This window comes from Agelaius tricolor, unplaced genomic scaffold, assembly GCF_023055355.1.
Source record: "Agelaius tricolor isolate 1412-34295 unplaced genomic scaffold, bAgeTri1.0.p SCAF_39, whole genome shotgun sequence".
NCBI classification, from domain to species: Eukaryota; Metazoa; Chordata; class Aves; order Passeriformes; family Icteridae; genus Agelaius; species Agelaius tricolor.
Genome location: NW_027269299.1, coordinates 3627501 through 3634605, shown reverse-complemented (window position 1 = coordinate 3634605; position 7105 = coordinate 3627501). Strand labels below are relative to the sequence as shown.

General features: G+C 65.8%; 1 non-coding gene and 1 pseudogene across 1 annotated transcript; both read left to right on the top strand.

Annotated features, from left to right (window-relative positions):
- Positions 1–4798: 4798 nt before the first annotated feature.
- LOC139603533 (5.8S ribosomal RNA) lies at positions 4799–4951 on the top strand. Its single transcript, XR_011683712.1, has one exon. It is a non-coding gene; the product is annotated as a 5.8S ribosomal RNA (ribosomal RNA).
- A 907-nt stretch (positions 4952–5858) lies between these two features.
- Positions 5859–7105, top strand: part of LOC139603537 (28S ribosomal RNA) — a 4794-nt pseudogene continuing 3547 nt past the window's right edge.

Sequence of the window (7105 nt, the reverse complement as noted above, 5' to 3'; positions counted from 1 at the left end):
GGCAGGTTTGCCAGCGGGCCGGGCACGTCCGGGTGCTCTGTCCAGGCGCTTGCGTGCCACAGCGCGGAGCCGCCGTGGGCGGCGGCTACCTGGTTGATCCTGCCAGTAGCATATGGTTGTCTCAAAGCTTAAGCCATACATGTCTAAGTACACACGGGAGGTACAGTGAAACTGCGAATGGCTCATTAAATCAGTTATGGTTCCTTTGGTCGCTCCTCTCCCACTTCTTGGATAGCTGTGGTAATTCTAGAGCTAATACATGCCGACGAGCGCCGACCTCCAGGGACGCGTGCATTTATCAGACTAAAACCAACCCGGGCCCGCCCGGCAGCTGTGGTTACTATAGATAACCTCGAGCCGATTGCACGCCCCCACGGCGGCGACGACCCATTCGAATGTCTGCCCTATCAACTTTCGATGGTACTGTCTGTGCCTACCATGGTGACCACGGGTGACGGGGAATCAGGCTTCGATTCCGGAGAGGGAGCCTGAGAAACGACTACCACATCCAAGGAAGGCAGCAGGCGCGCAAATTACCCACTCCCGACCCGGGGAGGTAGTGACGAAAAATAACAATACAGGACTCTTTTGAGGCCCTGTAATTGGAATGAGCGCACTTTAAATCCTTGAGCAAGGATCCATTGGAGGGCAAGTCTGGTGCCAGCAGCCGTGGTAATTCCAGCTCCAATAGCGTATCTTAAAGTTGCTGCAGTTAAAAAGCTCGTAGTTGGATCTTGGGATCGAGCTGGCCGTCCACCGCGAGGCAAGCCACCGCCTGTCCCAGCCCCTGCCTCTCGGCGCCCCCTCAATGCTCTTAGCTGAGTGTCCCACGGGGCCCGAAGCATTTACTTTGAGAAAATTAGAGTGTTCAAAGCAGGCCGGCCGCCGGCATACTGCAGCTAGGAATAATGGAATAGGACTCTGGTTCTATTTTGTTGGTTTTCGGAAACGGGGCCATGATTAAGAGGGACGGCCGGGGGCATTCATATTGTGCCGCTAGAGGTGAAATTCTTGGACCGGCGCAAGACGGCCTAGAGCGAAAGCATTTGCCAAGAATGTTTTCATTAATCAAGAACAAAAGTTGGAGGTTCGAAGACAATCAGATACTGTCGTAGTTCCGACCATAAACAATGCCGACTGGCGATCCGGCGGCGTTATTCCCATGACCCGCCGGGCAGCTCTCGGGAAACCCAAGTCTTTGGCTTCCAGGGGGAGTATGGTTGCAAAGCTGAAACTGAAAGGAATTGATGGAAGGGCACCACCAGGAGTGGAGCCTGTGGCTTAACTTGACTCAACACGGGAAACCTCACCCGGCCTGGACACGGACAGGATTGACAGATTGAGAGCTCTTTCTCGATTCCATGGGTGGTGGTGCATGGCCATTCTTAGTTGGTGGAGTGATTTGTCTGGTTAATTCTGATAACGAAGGAGACTCTGGCATGCTAACTAGTTACGCGACCCCTGAGCGGTCGGCGTCCAACTTCTTAGAGGGACAAGTGGCGTTTAGCCACCCGAGATTGAGCAATAACAGGTCTGTGATCCCTGAGATGTCCGGGGCCGCACGCGCGCTACACTGACTGGCTCAGCTTGTGCCTACCCTCCGCCGGCAGGCGCGGGTAGCCTGTTGAAGCCCATTGGTGATGGGGATCAGGGATTGCAATTCGTCCCCGTGAACGAGGAATTCCCAGTAAGTGCAGGTCATAAGCTTGCATTGATTAAGTCCCTGCCCTTTGTACACACTGCCCGTCGCTACTACTGATTGGATGGTTTAGTGAGGTCCTCGGATCGGCCCCGGCGGGGTCGGCCATGGCCCTGCCGGAGTGTCGAGAAACGGTCGAACTTGACTATCTAGACGAAGTAAAAGTCGTAACAAGGTTTCCGTAGGTGATCCTGCGGAACAATCATTACCGATGGGTCTTGGCGCCTGCCGCGTCGTGCCAGGCTGTCTGGCAGGCCGTGTGCGAGTAGCGTCACTCGCATGCCCACTATGTTTGCACGCTCGGCCCCTGGCTGCCAGCCCTGGTCAGCACCGGGGGCCACACGCCCTTCCCCTTCGCCGCGCGCCGTCAGCCCCAGAGAGAGAGAGAGATCAGAGGCGCGCGGCACCTCCGGGCGCTGGGGGCTGGAAGCGGGAGAGGGGGAAAAAGCCACTTGGCGCTATGAAGCGTGCCAGGCGTGCCCGCCACGCTGCGCGCGGGCGTGGCTCTCCCTGCAGTACACTGCGTGTCGTGGCCGGGCCTAGAAGCATGGCACGCTGGCCGCTGTAGCGGCGGCTTGCCCCACCGCCCTCCACACCAGCCCCCCCCCACCCCGGCCTTGCGCCGGTCTTCCGCCGGTCCATCCCTGCCAGAGAGCGGGGGTGCGGCCGCGGGCCCCTGAGCCTCTCACTGCCACGGCCGGTACTGCCGAACACCGGTCGCCGGCGTGCCGCGTGCGGGCGCCGTGGCGCGGCCCGAGTCCTCCCGAGCTCAGCTCTCCTCGGTGTGCATGCGAGAAAGCCGCCCGGGTCCCGGGGGGGAGCGGAGCTCGGCATGGCCCCTCCTGGAGGCGTGCCCGTCCCTTTTGTCACTGCTTTGCCCGTCGAGCGACAGCCGTCTGTCTGGCCGTAGCACCCGTCGGCGGCCGAGGTGTAAAGGGCGAGGGAGCCGGGTGGTGGGGGCGCCTTTGGGGCTCGGAGCAGGCAGCACCTCCGGCCCTTCCCGCACTGGGGAGCGGGACTTTTGCCGGCCGGCAGAGTTTCTCGCTTTTGGGCCGAGTGGCCCCCTTCTCGCCGTGGCAGAGGAACTCCAAGGGCCGAGGCCTCCGGGTGTTCCGGGCCGCACTTTGTGGCGTGTATGCGCGCCTGAGGTGTGCTCGGTGGTCGGGCCCGCATCCCCCATGCCGGCGGGGTGGCCCAAGCCACGGCGGTCCTCTCGGACACGCAGCGCCTTGCTACTGAGGGAAACCCCGGGCCCTGAGAAGGACGTGGCGGTGGTGGCGGCAGATGTTGGGCGCACCCCCGCGGGTGGACACTCCCCTGAGGGCGGCAGCGGGGGAGGCACCCCGACAGGGCCATGCAGGTCATTTCCCTCGCCCCAGGGCCAGGTACCTCGCGCTCCGCGCCTCGGCGGTACCCCCAGGTTTTTTCCCTCGGTGTCGTCAAACGCTGAGGGTTTTCTGAAAGGGGCTGGCGGGGCTGGGCGGCGGTTTAAAGACTCGGGCGGCTTGGCGCGGCAGGCCATGGTGACGGTGGTGCCGGCGGCAGCAGGCGTGCCGGGCGGTGGCCGTGCGGGGTGCCACTGAGGGGTGGGGAGCAGTTACTCCCGCCAATCCCCTGCGGTGGTTGTCCCATCGCCACTGGCCGTGCTCCTCCGTTGTCGTCCTGCCGTGGGCCGTGGGGGTTAACCGTGCAGCGCCGGGGAAGGGCGCCCTGCCCCCCCCCCCCCCGCGGCCCGTCGTCAGCAGAGAGGCCGCGGCAAGCTGTCGGCCGTGGGGGCCGACCCGCTCGCCTCGTCATAACGGGCAACGCTGGCAGAGAGCACACTCTCTCTGCCCTTCCTCAGCCGCGGAGTCGCGGCCGCCGGGGCCCGCCCGTGCTCTCACTCCTCAGCCCACCACCGTGGTCTCTGGAACCCGCGGCGCCGCGTCCAGTACGTCCGGCGCCTCTCCTCCCCTTGATGGCCTCTTCTCCTCAAACGCGCACCGGCGGCACTGTCGTCCGCCGGCCGTCCCCTGGCTCGACCGCCCGCTGGTGGGGGGTGAGCGCTTGGCGGGCCCTCCAGCAGCAGAGGCCCGGGAGCACGCGCGACCCCATGCTGAGTGGTGGCGGCGCTGCTCAACGGGTGTCCCTCCCTGTGGGGACGGTCAGCCGGAAGGCGCCCGCTGTCGCCCGTTTGTGGTCCCGTCCCGGGCCCCGCTCGTCGCGTCCTCCATCACCCTTCCCAGCTGCGTGTGGGCCACAGGAAGGCATGCGGGGCGGCCGCGGAGGCGCTTCTCCCTGCCTGGTCTCTGCGTGCAAATGAGGAGAGCGGGTGTTGCCCCCCGGCTCAGTGCCATACCGCCTTCCGCTGGGCGGGTGCCTGAGGTAAGGGGCCCCGGCGATGCGATGCGGCGGCGGCAGTCCCGGGAGTGCGGCCCTGGCGGCGGCGGGGTCTGCCGTCCGGCAGCCCTCGGGCGCCGGAGACGCCGGCTCAGGTCTCGGTGGTGCCCGCCTCTGGGGCCGGCGGTGGAGCGCGTCCGCCAGTTGCTCACCTGCCCGGTAGGGGAGCGGTCCCACGGGAGGCGCGCCGGCGGGGGCCGGTCGTTGTGACGTGCCGTCTTGACCCGGGGGAAGGCTGTGCAGTGCAGGAAGAGAAAAGCCGGCTGCGCAGCAGCGCTCCACAAGGCCTGCGGCCTCGGGGGCCGAGGGACAGCCGGCATGTGCGGGGGCCAATGGCCGTGCGCCCCCGCCCGCGTGCAGTGTGTGTTGTGCATGTCATCCCGTGAAAGCGAGAAGAGGGTGGGCCGCCATGCCCTCCCACGTTCTGGCGCGCACCGTCTGGCCCTCCACTTGGAGGCTGGGCCGAGCCCGGGCGCCTGGGCCGCCTCCGAATGACGGCGTTTGTGAAGTCGGCGTCTCCCCTCACAGGGGGAGGCGGTCAGGGGCGCGGGCTCCCCCGCCTCTTGGCCGGCCTTCAGAGCATGGGTTCTCCAGTGGTTTTTTTCCCCTTCCGTTTCTGAGTGCTCATACGGTCGAAGCCAGGCGCGTGCTTGCGCATCCTCAGCACCAGAGTAACAAAAAAAGGGGCCGCTTGGCATGAGCGCTGCCCGAAAGCCAGACAACTCTTAGCGGTAGATCACTCGGCTCGTGCGTCGATGAAGAACGCAGCTAGCTGTGAGAATTAATGTGAATTGCAGGACACATTGATCATCGACACTTTGAATGCACTTGCAGCCCCGGGTTCCTCCTGGGGCTACTCCTGTCTGAGCATCGCTTGACGATCAATGGCCGTCCAGGGGCCATGCCGGCGGTGCGGCTGGGGTCGCCTCGCAGGCCTGTCGCCCGCGGCGGGCGCCGGCGGCGGCGGCGGCAGTGTCCTGCCGGTGCCCAGAGGGAAGGAGGTCAGGGGTTTGGCGAGGGAAGCGTTTCCCTAAGCGGCCTCGATCCCTTCCCTGCGGCCCGGCAGGCATTGTCGTACTCGCGGTCATCGTCGCCGTGCAGCGCCTTCGTCCCCCTAAATGCAGACTCGGGGAGCGCTCTGTAGTTCCCCACTCCCAGAGCCAGCCGTTGGGGTGGAGCTCGTCCTCGCCAGGACCGTGCTGTGGATGCAGTAGCGCGGTGGCCTGGGGGGAGCGAGAGACAGTGTCAAAAGGCGCCGCCGAGGGCCGAGAGAGAAAAAGAGAGGAGGGCGAGAAGGGGAGGCGAGGCGCGGGCCTCGCCCCCGGCCTCCCCCCTGCACGGGCGGCTGTCTGTGGGTGGGAACCGCGGCAGTACCGTGCCGTGCTGCCACGCGCGAGGTGAGAGCACCAGGGACAGGGGTTCCGACCCCCTCCTCCCTTCGCCCGCCCCCTCCTCTTCTGTCGCGGTCTCGGGGCGCGCCGAGGGGCCCCGTATCTCCTCTCTCTCTCCCTGCCGAGGCCGTCACGCACGCCGCCGCCCGGCCGGACCTCCCGCGTGGGGCCATCTCTGCCGCGCTCCCTTTTCAGTTCTCGTCTCCGGGATGGGGCTCTCCGTCTCCTCGTCGCTCGATCGCACCTGCGCGCTCCCTCTCTCTCTCTCTCTCTCCGGCTCCCTCTGGGAGCGTGGAGAGGAGGGAGGCGGGCGGCGTAGCGGGCGGGGGAGACAAGGCGGCCGTCTCCACGTGCGCCCCCGCGCGCAGTGCAGCCAAGCTTTGGGCTTGCGACCTCAGATCAGATGTGGCGACCTGCTGAATTTAAGCATATTAGTCAGCGGAGGAAAAGAAACTAACGAGGATTCCCTCAGTAATGGCGAGCGAAGAGGGAAAAGCCCAGCGCCGAATCCTCACCTCGTGGTGGGGCGCAGGACATGTGGCGTACAGAAGCCCCCCTCCCCGGCGGCGCTCTCGGGGGACTCAAGTCCTTGTGATCGAGGCCGTAGCCCGCAGACAGTGTGAGGCCCGTAGTGGCCCCCTGGTGCTCCGGGCCCGGGGCTTCTCGGAGTTGGGTTGCTTGGGAATGCAGCCCAAAGAGGGTGGTAAACTCCATCTACGGCTAAATACCAGCACAAGACCGATAGCCAACAAGTACCGTAAGGGAAAGTTGAAAAGAACTTTGAAGAGAGAGTTCAAGAGGGCATGAAACCATTAAGAGGTAAACGGGTGGGGCCTGCGCAGTCCGCCCGGAGGATTCAACCCGGCGAGTTGCGGTTGGCCGGCGCGGGATTGGCGGATCCTGGCCTCCGCCTCCCCTCTGTCCCCCAGGCGTACCCCGTGCGTGGGGGCGAGCTGGGGGGGCGGGCTGGCGCAGAGACCCCCCCCTCGGCTGGCGGCAGGCCCTGGCCGGGCGCATTTCCTCCGCGGTGGTGTGCCACAACCAGCTCCAGGTCGGCTGGGAAGGCCCTGGCGCCGCGCGAGTGGCGGTGGGTGTTACAGCCCCCAGGCAGCAGGTCTTGCTGAATCCCGGGGCCGAGGGAGAGGACTGCCGCTGCACCCTCCTCCCCCCCGTCAGCGGCACCGTGTTGGGGGGCATCACTTTTCCCCCGCCCTCCCCCTCCTGGGGAGAGGGGATGGGGGCGGCGTCCCCGCAGTGCGGCATTTCGCGCGGGTGTGCAGGGGCCAGGGCCTCCAGCCCCCAGCGCCGCTGTCAACCGGGGCAGACTGTCCTCAGTGCACCCTGACCACGTGGCGCCGCTGGGCTGGGCTTGACAGGCCGCGGTCGGGTGCCCAGGGTCCGCAGCGATGTTGGCTACCCACCCGACCCGTCTTGAAACACGGACCAAGGAGTCTAGCACGTGCGCGAGTCAGGGGCCATCGTCAAAAGCCCGCGGCGCAACAAAGGTGAGGGCTGGTGCACGCCAGCTGAGGTGGGATCCTCGGGCACGTGTCGCACCTGGCAGCCCCAGGCGCACCACCGGCCCGTCTCGCCCACCGCCCCCGGGGAGGTGGAGCATGAGCGTCCGTGCTAGGAC